General features: G+C 36.5%; 1 protein-coding gene and 1 long non-coding RNA gene across 3 annotated transcripts in view; one reads left to right on the top strand and one right to left on the bottom strand.

The window, feature by feature from the left end:
- Lsp1gamma (Larval serum protein 1 gamma) overlaps positions 1–18,338 on the bottom strand; it is a 47,849-nt gene extending 29,511 nt beyond the window's left edge. The window contains exon 1 of the mRNA XM_086840744.1: positions 18,041–18,338. The gene's annotated coding sequence lies outside the window, so the exon portion shown is untranslated. The remainder of the gene's footprint in view (positions 1–18,040) is intronic.
- The window catches only part of LOC110184505 (uncharacterized), a 155,433-nt gene that overhangs the window by 124,527 nt on the left and 11,791 nt on the right, over positions 1–19,115 (top strand). The window lies entirely within an intron of this gene.

The following is a 19,115-nucleotide window of genomic DNA, read 5'->3' as shown; positions in this document are numbered from 1 at the left end:
TATCCATATTTTTGTATGAAAAATGTTCTATAAATCAAAGTAAAAAATCACATAACTCCGTTAAAAAGGCACTAATTTTAATTCGGAAAGCTCTCCTGTGTTAGTTTTTATTAGGCTAATATATCAGCATACTCAATTTAAAATGTAGAAAAATTCAAATTTTTATCATTTTATTTTTTTAATTTTAACCCGTCATAAAATTTTGAAAAAAATTACCAAAAAATTTTTCCTTTCCTACATGCCTAGAAAGATTCGCCTGTTGATGCTGATGAAGAATATATATGGAATATAGGGCCGAAATTGATTCCTTCACAGAGTTTTAGGCTTCTGACTAAGAATATAGTATGTACCATTCTTTTAGAATATATTTATCCATATTTTTGTATGAAAAATGTTCTATAAATCAAAGTAAAAAATCACATAACTCCGTTAAAAATGCACTAATTTTAATTCGGAAAGCTCTCCTGTGTTAGTTTTTATTAGGCTAATATATCTGCATACTCAATTTAAAATGTAGAAAAATTCAAATTTTTATCATTTTATTTTTTAATTTTAACCCGTCATAAAATTTAAAAAAAAAATTACCAACAAATTTTTTCTTTCCTACATGCCTAGAAAGATTCGCCTGTTGATGCTGATGAAGAATATATATGGATTATAGGGCCGGAAATGAGTCTTTCCCAGAGTTTTAAGCTCCTGACTAAGAATTTAGTACCATTCTTTTAGAATATATTTATCCATATTTTTGTATGAAAAATGTTCTATAAATCAAAGTAAAAAATCACATAACTCCGTTAAAAAGGCACTAATTTTAATTCGGAAAGCTCTCCTGTGTTAGTTTTTATTAGGCTAATATATCAGCATACTCAATTTAAAATGTAGAAAAATTCAAATTTTTATCATTTTATTTTTTTAATTTTAACCCGTCATAAAATTTTGAAAAAAATTACCAAAAAATTTTTCCTTTCCTACATGCCTAGAAAGATTCGCCTGTTGATGCTGATGAAGAATATATATGGAATATAGGGCCGAAATTGATTCCTTCACAGAGTTTTAGGCTTCTGACTAAGAATATAGTATGTACCATTCTTTTAGAATATATTTATCCATATTTTTGTATGAAAAATGTTCTATAAATCAAAGTAAAAAATCACATAACTCCGTTAAAAAGGCACTAATTTTAATTCGGAAAGCTCTCCTGTGTTAGTTTTTATTGGGTTAATAAATCTGCATACTCAATTTAAAATGTAGAAAAATTCAAATTTTTATCATTTTATTTTTTAATTTTAACCCGTCATAAAATTTAAAAAAAAAATTACCAACAAATTTTTCCTTTCCTACATGCCTAGAAAGATTCGCCTGTTGATGCTGATCAAGAATATATATGGATTATAGGGCCGGAAATGACTCCTTCCCAGAGTTTTAAGCTTCTGACTAAGAATTTAGTACCATTCTTTTAGAATATATTTATCCATATTTTTGTATGAAAAATGTTCTATAAATCAAAGTAAAAAATCACATAACTCCGTTAAAAAGGCACTAATTTTAATTCGGAAAGCTCTCCTGTGTTAGTTTTTATTGGGTTAATAAATCTGCATACTCAATTTAAAATGTAGAAAAATTCAAATTTTTATCATTATATTTTTTTGAAAAAAATTACCAAAAAATGTTTCCTTTCCTACATGCCTAGAAAGATTCGCCTGTTGATGCTGATCAAGAATATATATGGAATATAGGGCCGGAATTGATTCCTTCACAGAGTTTTAGGCTTCTGACTAAGAATATAGTACCATTCTTTTAGAATATATTTATCCATATTTTTGTATGAAAAACGTTCTATAAATCAAAGTAAAAAATCACATAACTCCGTTAAAAATGCACTAATTTTAATTCGGAAAGCTCTCCTGTGTTAGTTTTTATTAGGCTAATATATCTGCATACTCAATTTAAAATGTAGAAAAATTCAAATTTTTATCATTTTATTTTTTAATTTTAACCCGTCATAAAATTAAAAAAAAAAATTACCAAAAAATGTTTCCTTTCCTACATGCCTAGAAAGATTTGCCTGTTGATGCTGATCAAGAATATATATGGATTATAGGGCCGGAAATGACTCCTTCCCAGAGTTTTAAGCTTCTGACTAAGAATTTAGTACCATTCTTTTAGAATATATTTATCCATAGTTTTGTACGAAAAATGTTCTATAAATCAAAGTAAAAAATCACATAACTCCGTTAAAAAGGCACTAATTTTAATTCGGAAAGCTCTCCTATGTTAGTTTTTATTAGGCTAATATGTCTGCATACTCAATTTAAAATGTAGAAAAATTCAAATTTTTATCATTTTAATTTTTTTAATTTTAACCCGTCATAAAATTTTGAAAAAAATTACCAAAAAACTGTTCCTTTCCTACATGCCTAGAAAGATTCGCCTGTTGATGCTGATCAAGAATATATATGGAATATAGGGCCGGAATTGATTCCTTCACAGAGTTTTAGGCTTCTGAATAAGAATATAGTACCATTCTTTTAGAATATATTTATCCATACTTTTGTATGAAAATGTTCTATAAATCAAAGTTTAAAAATCACATAACTACGTTAAAAAGGCACTAATTTTAATTCGGAAAGCTCTCCTATGTTAGTTTTTATTAGGCTAATATGTCTGCATACTCAATTTAAAATGTAGAAAAATTCAAATTTTTATCATTTTAATTTTTTTAATTTTAACCCGTTATAAAATTTAAAAAAAAATTACCAAAAAAATTTTTCTTTCCTACATGTCTAGAAAGATTCGCCTGTTGATGCTGATCAAGAATATATATGGAATATAGGGCCGGAAATGATTCCTTCACAGAGTTTTAGGCTTCTGACTAAGAATATTGTACCATTCTTTTAGAATATATTTATCCATATTTTTGTATGAAAAATGTTCTATAAATCAAAGTTTAAAAATCACATAACTACGTCAAAAAGGCACTAATTTTAGTTCGGAAAGCTCTCCTATGTTAGTTTTTATTAGGTTAATAAATCTGCATACTCAATTTAAAATGTAGACAAATTCAAATTTTAATCATTTTATTTTTTAATTTTAACCCGTCATAAAATTTAAAAAAAAATTACCAAAAAATTTTTCCTTTCCTACATGCCTAGAAAGATTCGCCTGTTGATGCTGATCAAGAATATATATGGATTATAGGGCCGGAAATGACTCCTTCCCAGAGTTTTAAGCTTCTGACTAAGAATTTAGTACCATTCTTTTAGAATATATTTATCCATAGTTTTGTATGAAAAATGTTCTATAAATCAAAGTTAAAAATCACATAACTCCGTTAAAAAGGCACTAATTTTAATTCGGAAAGCTCTCCTGTGTTAGTTTTTATTAGGCTAATATGTCTGCATACTCAATTTAAAATGTAGAAAAATTCAAATTTTTATCATTTTATTTTTTTAATTTTAACCCGTCATAAAATTTTGAAAAAAATTACCAAAAAATTGTTCCTTTCCTACATGCCTAGAAAGATTCGCCTGTTGATGCTGATCAAGAATATATATGGAATATAGGGCCTGAATTGATTCCTTCACAGAGTTTTAGGCTTCTGAATAAGAATATAGTACCATTCTTTTAGAATATATTTATCCATACTTTTGTATGAAAATGTTCTATAAATCAAAGTTTAAAAATCACATAACTACGTTAAAAAGGCACTAATTTTAATTCGGAAAGCTCTCCTATGTTAGTTTTTATTAGGCTAATATGTCTGCATACTCAATTTAAAATGTAGAAAAATTCAAATTTTTATCATTTTAATTTTTTTAATTTTAACCCGTCATAAAATTTAAAAAAAAATTACCAAAAAAATTTTTCTTTCCTACATGTCTAGAAAGATTCGCCTGTTGATGCTGATCAAGAATGTATATGGAATATAGGGCCGGAAATGATTCCTTCACAGAGTTTTAGGCTTCTGACTATGAATATTGTACCATTCTTTTAGAATATATTTATCCATATTTTTGTATGAAAAATGTTCTATAAATCAAAGTTTAAAAATCACATAACTACGTCAAAAAGGCACTAATTTTAGTTCGGAAAGCTCTCCTATGTTAGTTTTTATTAGGTTAATAAATCTGCATACTCAATTTAAAATATAGAAAAATTCAAATTTTAATCATTTTATTTTTTAATTTTAACCCGTCATAAAATTTTGAAAAAAATTACCAAAAAATTGTTCCTTTCCTACATGCCTAGAAAGATTCGCCTGTTGATGCTGATCAAGAATATATATGGAATATAGGGCCTGAATTGATTCCTTCACAGAGTTTTAGGCTTCTGAATAAGAATATAGTACCATTCTTTTAGAATATATTTATCCATACTTTTGTATGAAAATGTTCTATAAATCAAAGTTTAAAAATCACATAACTACGTTAAAAAGGCACTAATTTTAATTCGGAAAGCTCTCCTATGTTAGTTTTTATTAGGCTAATATGTCTGCATACTCAATTTAAAATGTAGAAAAATTCAAATTTTTATCATTTTAATTTTTTTAATTTTAACCCATCATAAAATTTTGAAAAAAATTACCAAAAAATTGTTCCTTTCCTACATGCCTAGAAAGATTCGCCTGTTGATGCTGATCAAGAATATATATGGAATATAGGGCCGGAATTGATTCCTTCACAGAGTTTTAGGTTTCTGAATAAGAATATAGTACCATTCTTTTAGAATATATTTATCCATACTTTTGTATGAAAATGTTCTATAAATCAAAGTTTAAAAATCACATAACTACGTTAAAAAGGCACTAATTTTAATTCGGAAAGCTCTCCTATGTTAGTTTTTATTAGGCTAATATGTCTGCATACTCAATTTAAAATGTAGAAAAATTCAAATTTTTATCATTTTAATTTTTTTAATTTTAACCCGTCATAAAATTAAAAAAAAATTACCAAAAAATTTTTTCTTTCCTACATGTCTAGAAAGATTCGCCTGTTGATGCTGATCAAGAATATATATGGAATATAGGGCCGGAAATGATTCCTTCACAGAGTTTTAGGCTTCTGACTAAGAATATAGTACCATTCTTTTAGAATATATTTATCCATATTTTTGTATGAAAAATGTTCTTTAAATCAATGTTTAAAAATCACATAACTACGTCAAAAAGGCACTAATTATAATTCGAAAAGCTCTCCTATGTTAGTTTTTATTAGGTTAATAATTCTTCATCCCCAGAAAGATTCGTCTGTTTATGCTGATCAAGAATATATACCTTTTGACTAAAATAATACCCTGCAGGGGTAAAAATAGATATTGAGGAATCCAAGAGTAAAAATCACTGATGATTCTAAGCCCTAACAAACAAGTTAAATTACCTTAGAAAATATATGTTTTCGCATATGTCTAATCTAATGTCTCTCCCCTTTAAGAACTACAGATTTAAATGGCGGTCTCCTTCAACTAAGTCACTACAATCTAGTAGCTAGTATCTCTCTCTCTCTCTTCACTCATAGTCATGCTAATGAAGTCCCCGCCCACTGTAGACTTTTCCCCATTTGGCACCACCCCTCTTCCCTCTTTCTGGTTGCCCCTTGTTTTAGCCGCTTTTTATGACTTCGGCCTCATAAAATTTTCCAGCTGACTAAATTTAAATTGCGCATGCAGAAAAAACACTCACACACAACAAAAAAAAGTAAAGCTCTAAAATAAAATTTCGTTGATTTTTTTTTACTCTGTTGAGGGACGTGGGTGACGAGGGGAGTCAGGTGGATAAGGGGGGTAGTGGTGGGTGGGCGTGGCTGACAACGATGGTGGCAACGGAGGCGATGGCGGCGGCGCTTGACTACAACAATGTTGCCGCAACATAATTGTCTGGTGCTTAATGCGCTTGTATGCTCGATTACCGCTCTTCCACGAGCGCCAGCCCCAAGCCCCGGTCCCCTTCCCCTTTTAAAATGCATACAAAATATTGCAAAGCCAGCCCCCAAAATGAGGAGAAAATATGAATTGTTTTCCTTGGCTCGTCAGCCGTGGATAGATTGGAATGACGAGGAGAGTAGTGGGGCAAGGTTTTGGTTTGGCTTTGGGGGGTTCCCTGTCTCGTACACTGTTGAGTCCGCAAAGGAAAACTGGCAGTAAAAAATACTCTGCTTGGGTGGCCACTGTCCCCTGTGTCCGCCTCTAGAGTTTTTCGATAAATAACCATCATAAAGTATATTTGTTGGGAAGGATTTCAAGAGTAAAATATTAAATCTTGAACAATCATTATTTGGCAGTAATTTTTAACAAAAAAATACAAAAATACAGTATACGAAAAAAGTTGCACTTGCCTCATCTTGGAGACGAATCGTTATATCTTATTACCTAACATTTATGGAAATAAAGTCTTGAGCACGGGTCTTTGTGACCTTCCAAGGACTTGGTTGATCTTTAAAAGTTATTAAGAAGGATTCGAAAGTTATGGTTAATGGTGCTTTCATCCTCATCGCTCTGTCATCATCAATGTTTCCCGCACTAAAGTCTGATCTGTTAATCATCATCTTTACAAGAACTCTGAACTTTTGGAGTCATTAAACTGCACGAGAAGACGTACGAAATGAGTTTAACAGGGGTGCCCCTGCTAGCTCCTAGGGGCTCGTTCAGTTTCTTTTCACACTGTGTTTGCCAGATCTATTAGCAGCCGCATGACACAAAACTCTCGCTCTGCCCATCAAGTAAGTCCTAAACCCCGGCGGCACCTCCAGCTCCGACTCCGGCTCCGGCTTCTTCATTATGTCTGTCTGCTTTTGCAACAATGTTGCAGTTGAATTTATGCTCAAGAGGCGGAGACGAGAGAGAGGGAGATAGAGAGAGAGAGAGAGAGGAACAAACAACTTAACCGCTCAAACTTGAAGTTTTTATTTATTTTAATTCTGCTTAACCCGCCCCTGATCCTCCACTCTCTTAAGTTACGACTTAATGATGCTTCGGCCTCCGTTTTCTACTTTCCGTGTTCGTTTCGGTTTATGTTTATGTTGCTGTCTCTGTCTCTGTTCCTGAACAAATTGAAGCGAGTTGGCAGCCCTCGAGCGAAACAAGAATTGCAAATCATCGAAGTCATTAGCACACAGAATGCCTATCTCTAGCCACATTTCTTCCCTGCCCATTTTGAATCATATAGTCTATGGTTTGGTGAAACGACGAGAAAAAGGTTGTCCCATTGGGGATTACGGAGCGTGATACCCTATAAAAAATATTATGTCATTAAGGCATTCATTTCTACGGTTCACAAAAAAAAAGCTTATAATTTACACTAAATTAGTATTTTCGACTCCATGCCGTCTAAATCATCTGATATCTAAAAATGATATTGTTTATATTAAATTATATCAAGTTTTATATTTTAATAAAACCGAAACGCTACTTCAGCTAGTGTATGAAGAAACTACAGTAAATATTTTGCTAACTCACGCTCCCATTGTGTGATCTGTCTTGCACCTATGTGTCTTACCGTTCGCCCCTCTGCTGTATACTCCCTTCAAGCCCCCCTTCATCTGTCCTTATTTCTTTGCCTGCAATTGCGATCATCTTTCACTTTCTGCCGCTGGCGCAGGCGCAGCATTTTTGTGCCGTTTTTTATATTCTCTCTTATATTTTGCTGTTACTATTGCGTTTTTTGCAGTCTGCCGTCCGCCGTTGGCTTCTCTTTTTTTGCATTTAGCAAATGCAATTCATACATTTCCATTGAATCGGCTGCAACTGCATGCATCCACCGCCAGCTCCCCTGGGTCCGTCTGACGGTTGCAACAATGTTGCTAAGTGAAGTGGAGGCTACAGCAAAAAAATTGCTCATTTTGTTTGCCGCCTGTTGTTGCAAGTTGCACGTTGTTTGTTTTTGCTGTCTTCTGTTTTGTGTTGTTTTGCGCATTTTGTGTTTGTTATTTGCTGACAACAAGTCTCCACTTTGGACGCAGATTTCCTTTTTGCGTGTCTCGTCGGGGTCTTTTAGCGGATTTTCCCTGCCTCCCCTTTTTCCTTTTCTTCTGTCTGCTGTCAGCCTCATTATATTTCCATGTTTTCGCCGCCGTTGCTAATTAACAACAATTGGGAAGCGACGCAATTTAAATTCAATAAACAAACAGCCAACGAATTACTCATACGCCACGTAAGCCTTGGGAATAATATATAAAAACAAATCATTCTTTGGCTTTGGCTTTGGCGGAAAAACGAAAGGCCAGCAGCCAACAAACAACAACAAATGAATGTTGTTCAGAAATGTTCCTAATTTTTTATACCCGACCTTCCATGATGACACCCATGATGACGGCGGTGATCTCTATCTGATATCGCGCTCGTAATATTTCGCAATTGCATGGGCGAAAGTAAAGGGAGAGCTGCCAGCAAAAAAGAAATAACAATAACAAATTTGCAGATAAAAACAAAGAGCAGGAAAAAAAGAAAACTACTAAAAAGAGAAAACAACAGAAATAAAACGAAAAAGAGACTGTTGTTTGGGTTCATTTTTCGGTGCGGTTATTGGCTTATGTGTGTCAAACTAAAACGCAATTTATGATATTTATTACGTGAGCCAATTTCGAATTTGCGCAAAAAATAAGAAGACGAGAAGGAGAGAGGCTTCAGGCTGCAAACAGAAAAGAAAAACGAGAAAGGAAGCTAGATTCGGCAAGAAGCCGAAGTTTGTATACCCCTACAGTTTCAAATTGGAAATGGTAACAGAAATCTTTAATAAATTATGTTAACAAACCAGAATATTACACTTACAAAATTCAAAATTTGACTTTTTGTAATGTATTTTAAATTTGTAAAAAATTGAGTAATGTATTTTTAATTTCTTCCCAAAATATTATATACCAGATATATATATGTGTTTTGTCAATTATTTGCTTTCTGCCGAAGAGGATATCTAAAATAGATATCGATACTTTAAATCCATTCATTTAAATGATTATGTTTTTGGAAAAATCAATCTTAAAGAATATTATAACTTTGCCAAAAACGCACTGATATTTGTTTAGAAAGCTTTAGATTTATAGGATCGGAAAGGCTCCTTCACTGCGTGGCAAGCTTTTGACTAAAATGATTATACTCTGCAAAGGTATTATAAGGAAGATACAGATAAAAAGGCACACCCACAGCAAAGGAAAACAAACTCATTTTAATGAAATTATTTTTTTTTTCGGAATCCCGTTTGTTGAATTTTGTACGCTAATTTCAACAAATAAAAACACAGCAGCAAGATGGAGAGAGAAAATAGCTAAAAATGAGGAATTATGGGAAAATCAACCGGCCGCAAGAAAGTAAAAGAAGAAAAGAAGAAGAAAACTAAACAAAAACTGGTAATAAATGTGAGAAATGTCTGAATGGCGTAGAAGTGGCTGCCAGCAGCGAGCTAGCCGAGTAGTGAAAGTGGAGGTCAGAGAGTTCACTGAGTTATGAGATCATCGCGGTTCAAGTTGAGGAAATTATTTTTATTTTCCACAATTTACAATTAACTCTTAACCTAGTAAAAAACATCGTAATTAACATAAAATGTCCTTAAATTCTTTGGACTGTTTGTCATTATCCATCAAAGACCGCAACTATTTCGTTTTTTTCGGCAACACAACATCATCAACTAAATTACTTTGTTAGCGAATTTTTTTCGCATTTATTGTTGTTGTCATTAAGGCCCAAAACACAATCTACACACACTAATACGCTCTGAGCCACCTCTGCCACAATCGCTGCTTCCGTCGCTGTCGCAGTCGACGTCAACAGCGCTGTCGCGGTTTGTTTACAAAACAAAAACTCTTTTCCAGGTCAAATTTGTTTACATTCCGCTTTGGAAACTGGGTCATTGTGAGGCGTGTGCGAGCGGGATAGCCGCTTAGCTTGGCCCAGGCATGCGACACAGGGACGGGCATAGGTGGCGGGATAGCGCGGGGTTGCAAGGTGAGGCCAGGTGAGAGGCAGGCATCAGCAGCTGTGGCGCGGTGGGGCTGTGAATCACGGTGTGTAGCGATTGTTGTTGCCATTAGAAGTTGTTATTGCTTGTTTTCAGTGTGGTTGTTGCTGTTATTGTTGTTGAATCAAGATTTACGAAACAACAATAACAAAACACTTTTGGGGGCATGCCACCAACAGAGAAAGAGCGCGATACAATGGCATATAATAGGGAGATATTTGAGTGATCGTATTTCAGCATATAGTGCGATCAGAGTTTTGTGCAATATAGTTGATACTCCTTTATTTTAGTTGAACCATATATGTATATATGTACATGTAATATAAATTTACAAAACATACTTGCCATAAAATAAATCAATGAGCTGGTCACACTTTTGCCCAAGATCATTCGAACATTGCAATTAGTTTGTTGTGGAATTTCCGCGGCTTGCTGCTGCTTTATGTTACAGCAACAACTATGCAGTGCTCTCCTGCACAGCCTTCCCTCCCCCTTAAGCACCCCCTTCACCGCCCATTCAACTCATTCAACATGTTCGCCTGCAACACTCAAGCGTGTGTGCCAGTGTTTGTCTATGCAATTTGAAAGCTATTTGTGTCAATGACAAATGATTCGAATTTATCGAAAAGTTGCAATTTGTCAAAGTAAAGTTGGCGCGTGTGCGAGAGCGCAACGGAGGAGGCGGCCAGTCAGAGCGAGAGGCCAGATAGCGGATCTGGGGGCAACCTTGGATGGAATGCGAACACAGCGCTGCAACAGCAACAGCAACAGCAACAGCAACAGCAACAGCAACAACAACAGAAACACTAGTAGCAAAATGATGAATTACATTGGTGGTCAGAGTAACAGCAGGAATCGGGACCGGCTTAGAGAAGAAGTGGGGTCAGGTGGTCGTCAGGTGGGGCTCACGGGGTCCGGAGCCACTGACTAGGCAAGGCAACTCAGCCGTCAGCTTAACTGAAATCAAACCGAGTCCAATCCGACTGCGAGTTTTCTCGGTCGCCGAAATGTCGCCATTTGGACATTCTTGATTGCCATCTGACAGGTGAATGTCATGGACAAAACCAGCGGCGGAGGGAGACATGTTCAGAAGGGGTTGATCAAGGCGAGCAGAAATGGGGCTGTTTCCTGTCGTATTTGTTTTTGTCGTAAAATCAAAATGTCTCAGAAACTAAGAAAAACGTGAAGACAGAATGAAAGTTTATTCACTTTACGTTCACTTTCTTCATCTGTTGTTAAATTTACCAAGGACCTACGGAAATTCGTGAAACGTTGAGTGGTTTAAATGGGGACTTAGGTATCAAACAAGTCTACTTTCTTCAAAAGTAAAAACCCTTTAAACATTAACTTTACAAAGCATATATTAGGATCGGAACATTAAAATACATTTATTAACTCTTTACCAAATACATTATCAAAAATTTGGGATAAACAACTTCAAGTTAGAGGCTCATTTCATAATCCCCGTTTAAAGCTAACATTTGCTTAAAATTCTTTGCTTTACTTCCTTTCCTTGGGCACTTTTGTGCACTCGAATTGAAACATTAATCAAAAGCCAAGGCTATGCTCCGTACTCTGCCAAGTTAAAACCTTTTTAGCCCAATCGACGACTATTCCACCCTTGCCCCTCCGCCTCTTTCATGGACTCTCGACCAAGAAATCTATGGACTTGGGTTTCGTTTTGGCTCTTGCCTTGCAATCGTTTTTATTGCCATTTTTGTTTGTATACATATATCTCTGTTTTTTTGCCAGCCATTTTTAAACTCCGCCTCCGGCGCGACTCCCTCTCTAATTTCCCCCCTTCAGCGTTCCGTTCCACTCGGTGGCCATAGACACTGCGCTCCGTTGACCATTTCAATTGTGCATCCACTGCTTAGCGGCACATTAAGTGCCGCCGAGTTGCCCTATATACCGCCGAAGAGCACATCTATGTACATCTTCAACGTCCGTGCGAAGCAGACCAAGAAGCAACAGGAATATTAAGTATACGCCGCGTGTGGCATCAATCTTCGTCCCGATGGCGGGCGCAAGGAATTGACAGGGGCAACTGCAGCAGCAGTAGCCGAGTGGAATCCACAGCCACACCCCACCCTAAATAGGCGACGACATCGTGCAACAGTTGGACGATTCTATCTGAGCACACCCATTCCTCTATTTTAAGATAATTAGCAGACGGATCTGTGAGCCATATAATAACCAAAATAAGTAAATGAAAATGGGGGAAAAGTCGAAAAAAAGTTAGGAGAACAACCGAGAGCAAAGAGAAGTACCAGAAGAGCAGCAGAAGACAAAGATTGAAGTCGGATTTTCCTCCTCGGATTCTTGTTCGTTTTCGTTGTCGTCGCCTTTGTTGTGTGCGAGCCTAGAAATTTCATTTGCCAAATTGAATTTCAACCTGCACCAGCCGCAAAACTTGGCCTAAACCCAGCCAGGATGGGGAAGCGGGAGCAAGTGAAAGCTTAAGTAACCAAAAAGCGCAAAAGTAAACTAGTCCAAGCCGAAGATGAAGTGCTCGCAGGAAGAGGCGAAGCTGCAGGAGGGTCTCCAGGAAGGTTCGAGTGGAATCACTGGATGATTGCTGGTGATGAGTCGTGAGTCCGTGAAAGAAAATCTCAGAGAGGAGGTCCCTTTGCAAAATATTAAAGTCTCAGTCCCAGAAGTGAAATTAATGATTTTTTAAACTGATATTAACACAATGATTGTAAGACAACTCGAAGAACTTAAATTAAGATAATACAAAGCTTGGATGTTATAGGATTCAGCTTTGAGAGGTTTAAGGATCTTTGCTCAGGAAACCCTAACGAGACTTTAGAATAAAATAAGAGCTCAACAGCATATCATATATATTTTGACTTATGTCAAATATGTCGCATCTCTAAATGAATGAAAACGAGAAAAACGAGCAAACAAACCCACAGGCAGCGACTGAGCGACAAACATCTAAGGGAAATCTGCTGCCGCATAATGTGATAATAAAAATCTTTTATTTGTCATTCGTCCTCGTCGTCGTCGTCGTCGTCGGCGTGGTCCGTTGTCTTCCATCGGATGTATGTAGTTCGTTATTTTGAGGGCTGGGGCTAAGTCCTGGCCGTGTTCTCTAGTCATAAAGCTTCCTCTCTCGCACACACTCATAAATCTTATCAGGGGCTGCTGCAGTTGCTCACAAATTTGACATCGGGGCTTCTCCATTCTCCATTATCCCCTCAGCCTTCTCCATTTCCATTCCCACTTCTACATCCACTCAGTCGACTGCCTAATTCCCGGCTCGTGCGTTGTTTGCCTCCAAATTAATAGCCCAAAGTCCCTCGCTCAGTCGGTCGGTCCTTTCACATACAAGTAAGTCCAAGTCCAACTCAAAGTCCCCCGCCTCGGACCCTGGGATTGCGTGTGCCTTACTTTTACTTAACGCAGCTCACGTCCCAACTTATTCTCCCCATGCCTCGTACTCCGGCTTTTCCTGTTTGCTGTCAACGCTAAAACTTTAACAGCCAACTTCCATTTCCATTTCTTTTCTCTCCTTCATTTTTTCCCCCGTTTTCTATTCCGGCGAACAGGCAAATTGAAGGGTGACTTATTGCAACTCCGAATGAGTTGTCATTTAGGTTTTCTCATTTCATCTATGAGGCCCCTTACCCCGTTGTCCTTTATCCCCGATTCCGATGCCGAATGGAGTTGGGAATCGATATTTCTGTGCTGAAGCTGAAGCTGACCCGTCGCCTCGTTCCTCGTCCTGTCATCGCCGTTATCCACTCACGTCCAAGCCAAAACGGCAAAAAGCAATCGAAAGACAAAAGGAGTTGGCGGTTGCCTGTTTAGAGCTGGGAGTTTTAGAGTCACAGTTGGAGCAGTAAGGAGTTGGCAGGAATAACACAGAGAGGAAGGAGTCGGAAACTGAAATGGAGCAGCTGCAGGAGGTGAGGACTAGAGAGGGAATCGGGCAGATCCGTTCGGAAAGAGCTTAAAACAAAAGGAAGGAAGTGGTTACGATGGCAGAGAAATGGGTAACAGCGTCAGAAGCGGGAAGGAAGCAGTTACGATGGCTGAAAAATTACCGATGAAATGGCAAGAGGAAACTGTTGAGTTTCCAAATGAAGTTGGGATAACCTAAAAGTTCAAAGAAATCTATTATGGTCTGGACTAGGATTTCAGCATAAGGAATACGCTGATTTAGTTTGAATAGTTAGAGTAATCTAGTTTAAAAGCTAAGTTTGAGAAGTTAAGATTCCTTTTAAAATAATAAAAGTCTTTTTATTTAATGTACATGTTAAGTTTAATAATAATAAAAATCTCATAACCAGAAATTTGTGAGACTTAAGTCCCTTGAGGCTTCATTACATGTCGCCGGCCACGATAATCCCCTTCTGTGTGTTTTTCTTTCACTCAAATGAAGAACGCAAGTCCCCCAAATAAAATAATTAGAAAATAATTAGTAAAACCTAATGCTTAGTAATCTCTAGAAACATGTTCGAGCTGAAGCATAGTTCTAATTTTAACATAATGGCATTAGAGATGAGCTATTCTTGGCGTTCGTTCTTGTCTGCTGTAAAGACAATATAAATCAAAGATCAAAATGTTCTTCATGGACAGTTTTCTCCCGTTCATTTACCTCTTCTGGCTATTATTCTAAATTAATTTTAAGTTTTGCGCTCTTCAAATATTTGTACTTTAGACTCTTTAGTGGCTGGGATAATCCGCGTGATTAGCTTAAACTACCCAATGTCTTGGGAGCCTGCAGAGGGGCACCCCTGCTTACCAAGGCCAGCCAGAGAGCGTTTAGGAAAGAAATATATAGCCAAAAAGGCTTTCGCATTTCCGGCGCCAGCTAAAAATATTTTGACGTCTTTCGATGCTGTCAGGGGAATGTGTCTTTTCTATTCCTATGTATTTATTTATATTTTTTTTTTTTGCAAATGCGTCTGACGTTGGGGCACTGATTCTTTTTATGCAACCCAAAACGTGGCAGTGGCAGTAGTCATAAAAATACCACCATAGCCAAATAAAGAAACAGTCCGTCATTGATCTGGGACGGGCGGGAGTATCTTTGCACCGCCTTGGTTCTGGTTCCTCTCGCCACTCAGCTCTTGGCCCGATAGCCCATTGGGGCCTCTGTGCGTCATGGTTGGCCTACATTGGGCGTAAATCTCGTAGGAAAACACACAAAGAAGAAAAGATACACTTAACGAGAAAGTATATGGAACAAGGAATGCCCTCGAGTGATCAATGCGAGGTTATACGAAATATACATATATCACATGTTCTGTGATTATTATCAACGAAACTTAGTCTATTTTTAAGCCACTTTTCAGCCGTAGAAAAGATTATTTTTCCCTATTTTAATAATAAAAATTTCAGCAACTTATACCTAAATATATAAAAGAGTTCATAGTAGCATTATAACCGATAAAAATGTATCGTATACATTGTTTTCTGACAGTGTATGCCCGGGTATGAGCATCACAACTAATTGACTTGATGGTGAGAGGGAAAACCATGATGACATGTTTTTCGGATAAGACAGGCAGCCGGACCAGAAGGCAGAGAAGTGGGGTAAGGTTGTCTGGCTTAGGGGCACATACAGGGACGTAGGCAGGGGACAAAGGGAACACTCAAATGAGTGATTGGTGTTGGCAGGCGCGTGAGCGAAATATTCATAAGTATTCACAAGGCATTCGCATAATTCATTCATTCCAACACTATAACAATGAAGAGGAGGAGGGTGAAAGTATAGATGGGGTAGAGGAGGGTGGAGGCGAGATGTTGCAGCATATTATGTTGAGAATCCCACCAAAATTATTATTTGCCCGTATTTTATTTAAAACTTTGAACCAACTTAAATCATTTTTAGCGACATATTTTGTATCAGCCTTTTTCAGCAATAATCTCTTAAAATTCTTATTTGGCGTCAGTTGGTTTTTTTATTTTTATTTTCTTTAAGTTTGTAGTTTGTTTTTTCACAGTCACATGGTTTTTAGCAGGTATAAATTGTTTGACTTTCCATGACGTTTGTCGCATTTATTCTCCTCGCCAATTTATGAATTGTTTGAATTGTTTTTGTTGTGGGCGGACGGAGAGTGAAACTAGCAGAATCACTGAAATTGTATTCGCATTTAACAAAACCTATGCTATATATATATATATACATATTTCGTTGAGTCATCTCCGCTGAGGAAGTGAATATATTTTGTTGCAGTTGAAGGTGACACATTTGGGGGGAAATGGGAGCGATGGCAATGAACTTAGAGAATTGTTAGGAAATGAAATTCGAGAAGGATATGTGTGTCTCCGCACACCTTAAACGGCGAGCTAGAGAGGGTGGTTTTTGGCACGAATATACCCTGGACGGTCAAGTGACTGGCATGATGAAATATTCAACATCCTTTGAGATTTGAAAATTAATCGATATGTCAGTCTATATAGCAAGCATTTACAGTAAACTTAACAATTTTAAGAATATAAATACAAAAATGTAGTTTTAAATATGTTTTAATTTGTTTATATCCATATTTACACGATTTTTAAATGTTCAATCATTTTGACATTTTCGATATGATATTGAACGCGATATTATTATGAATATATTATATATCGGTCCTTAAAAATGCTATTTCTATAAATGGCAAGTCAGTGACTTGCCATCCTCCCTGATCGTGGTCCATCGTGCTCCAAGATGAAGTCAAAAGATTAACGAAAAAATTTCCCATCATCTCGACTCTCACTTTGTGCCATTTCCTGTACTCAATTGTGGTTTATTGTGTATTTTCAACTCCGACTCCAAGTGACTTATTAATTGGGAATGCGGAAGCTTCGTTGCAACGTTGCAACTTGCTGCTTGCTGCTTGCAACACAGTTGCAACACCACTTAAAGTGCAACATGCCAGCCAAGAAGCAGCTAGCGAATCAATTACATATTTTATGTGGCTTAACATTCCGCTAATTAGAAGACTGACTCAAGAAACTAGAGCACCTTAAAAGACAACACGAGTCACGAGGTCAGTAACTTGGCATAAAAAAGAAGAAAGAACAACGATCTCAGAAACAAAGGGACAGGTGCTAACCTCGGTCTCTTGTTCTCGATCCACAGATCCTCTATTTGGGTCCTCGATCCTCTGTCCTGGATCCCCTACCCCCGATTTTTTATCCTTGTGCTCGACTTTGATAATTGGCAAAGCGCCGGCCCTTGAATGCAGCTGCCACCGAGCCATGGAAGGAAAACAAAAAACTAAATAAAAACAGGAGAAAAAAGCCAGCGAAACCCTGGATGTTATATTGAAATTGATAATAACTTCGCCTTTGAATCAATTTTTTTTGACAAAGTAAACTTTAAAATACTCATACTAAGCCAAAACAGCATTCATTTCAATTCATTGTTGGTTGTTATTTATATAACAAATCCACAAACGAGATGTAAGATTTAAAAAAATTTAAAATCTTTTCCAATTTTTAAAAATTTTTAACCCACCATAAAATTTTGACAAACAAATTTCCTACATGCCTGGAAAGAATCGCTTGTTGAAGCTGATCAAGAATATATGTGGATTATAGAGCCGGAAATGACTCCTTCACAGAGTTTTAGGCTTCTGAATAAAATTAGGATACGCCCCAAGGCCATATTAATGAGTATTACAGTTTTTAAGTCGAACAACAATTCAATTAACCATATTAATGGAATGCTAGAATAAAATACATCTTTTATAAGAATAAAAATTTCATACAACTTCTAAAGTTAAGAAATATAACTCTTCAGGATACAGTATCCCAATATCCCCTCGAAATACAAGAATAACCGCCGCTGACAGCTGCTCTACAGTGAGCCCTCTGCCACCACCTGCCACGTGTGCTGCTTTTCCTGCTGCATTCAACATTCAGGCACAATCAAAGGAACAGATGGCAGCTGCTGCTCGCTGACCCCCTCTTTCGAGGCGGGCAAATTACATGGATTCGGAACAAGGAGTCCTGCGATGCAGTTGAAGAACCTCATTTTGATATGTTGTCCTCGATTTCGCAACACGAAAATATCGCGCACCTGCCATCGGTTTTTATTTTCTTCCTCGCCGCGGTGGCATCTGTCCCTACTTTTTATTCCTTATTCCCACTTACCTGGCAAGGATAAATGCATTTCGCCGTGGTCTGTCTGACTGCCTGCCTGCCATTAAATGCGTCTAAGAGGGTGCGGGGATTTGGCATTGGCCATTGTTTTGCAAGATAATGAGCTGCTGGGATCAGATCTTCGCGTAAAAGAAGGTAAAATAAGGATCCGCACGCGAAAAGAGGGCCCTCCACAGAGCACAGGCAGGTGAGGCTTAGATCTCCTTGGTAAGCCAACGAGAAAGAAAAATTATATTTGCTGGAAAGCCATCAGATCTCAAGGAAAGTCAGGGATCACTGGTAGAAAATTCTAGGAATTCGATAAAATATGAAAGAAGAAAATATAGAAGACGTGAAAATTGGAAATACTAGAAACTATTGAGAAAGAGAAATTCAGAGATTTAAAAATAAATATATAAATAGTTAAAAGAAAGATGAATGTCTATTTGTTTTTTTTAAAAGTTGAATATAAAAGATAAATAAACTAACAATAATACTCACAATATGTACTTGGTATAATTTATAGATTAATAATTATATAAAATGAAAACTGTCCATGAAAAATATCATAATATAAATGTTTAGCGAATATCATCACAAACTATTTATATTTGTTTGGCTCAGAGTGGGTTTTGACCAATTAATTTCAACGAATTTCGCACAAAATTAAAATAAATATTATTGAAATACCATCACAACTATTTATATCTCTTCTTTGAGTATTTGACCCACGGATATATATGTTAAATTCTAGAGAATTCCTTGGGACTAAGTTAATTTTTTAGTTTGAAATTATTAAAAGTTCAAATACAATATACATTATTCAGAAAAGGAGAATTCAAATACAGTTCAACGGGTTCGTTGACGCCGCTTAAATCGATTCATGTCACAAAAACCAATCCCATAAATACTTGGGAAAGGTCCTCTCACGCCTTTTGCCTTCGCGTTCGCTGGGGCCTCGCCCAAAAATCGCAATTCACCAAAAACTGAAGCCAAATTTATTATGGCCAATATATTTTGTAATTAAATCGAGAAACGGCGAAAGGGAATTCCGAACTTGCTCGACGGCAATTTAATTGTTCCTTCT

This window comes from Drosophila serrata, unplaced genomic scaffold (genome assembly GCF_035046125.1).
Source record: "Drosophila serrata isolate PLE 108 unplaced genomic scaffold, ASM3504612v1 contig_98, whole genome shotgun sequence".
Classification (NCBI taxonomy): Eukaryota; Metazoa; Arthropoda; class Insecta; order Diptera; family Drosophilidae; genus Drosophila; species Drosophila serrata.
Note: the sequence above shows the minus strand (reverse complement) of the source record. Positions and strands in the feature narration are given on the sequence as shown.